Source organism: Alligator sinensis, unplaced genomic scaffold, assembly GCF_000455745.1.
Source record: "Alligator sinensis unplaced genomic scaffold, ASM45574v1 scaffold174_1, whole genome shotgun sequence".
Taxonomy (NCBI): domain Eukaryota; kingdom Metazoa; phylum Chordata; order Crocodylia; family Alligatoridae; genus Alligator; species Alligator sinensis.
Genome location: NW_005842516.1, coordinates 139,438 through 140,390, shown reverse-complemented (window position 1 = coordinate 140,390; position 953 = coordinate 139,438).

Sequence of the window (953 nt, the reverse complement as noted above, 5' to 3'; positions counted from 1 at the left end):
TCCCGACCAGCACTACAGCTGTGTGCTGCAGATGTCCCTGTCTCTCTCCCTCCTCCTCCTCTGACAGACAGCTGTCTCTCTCTCCTTGCTCTCCATGGGCACCACAGCTGTGTCTAACAGACACCTGTCCTTCTTTCTCTCACCCTAAAACCAATCTCAGGACCTCTCCTGCCTCTTCCTCTCCCTCCTGCTCCTCAGTGCACCCTATCCTTTGATCTCTGCTAATCACAGGCACTGGACTCAGCGAGCAACTGACACCGTGTCTAGCCTTTTGCTAAACGTATCCCGTTAACCCCGCAGACTCCACTCCGATCCGATCCATAATCAGTCAATTATCTGTAACCACCATATACCATCTACAACCATATCCCACACTTGCAGCTATCTGAAGTTATCACACCCTGTGCTCCTGGCAAATATCATTGCCCTCAGAGATAGCACTAACTCTGCACATCTCTAACGCAGTGCCTTCATCTCTCTCTCTCTCCCTCTCTTCCCCTAGGACTGCACGCTGCCAATTTCAGTCTCCAATTACCAACCCACAGTCACCTTTGTGTGTGTGCGTGTGCATGTGTGTGCATGTGTGTGGACCAACAGTTTCTTGTACCTGTTTTAGTTTCTTGTTTTTGTTTTATGTTTGCGTAGTTACACCCTTTTCTAATAAACCTGATATTGCTGATCCTGAGCATTGGTCTTTTTTGTCAAGTCAACACCCAAAGTGGGAAGGATTGAGATGGGGGAGTGGGGTCACAATGCTGTGGGGCGGGAGGGCGGGGGTGAGGCCACCAGCACTGGCCTCAGCCTGTGCCTCCCCCCTTCCATCATCATCACCTACAGGGCCACTGTGGCAGCAGTGAGGGAAACAGCAGGCCTGACATGTGGTGGGGAGGAGCAGTTGCACCACAGTGGTGGGAGGGGGGCCACTGCAGTGGTAATGGTGGTGGGAGGGGAGG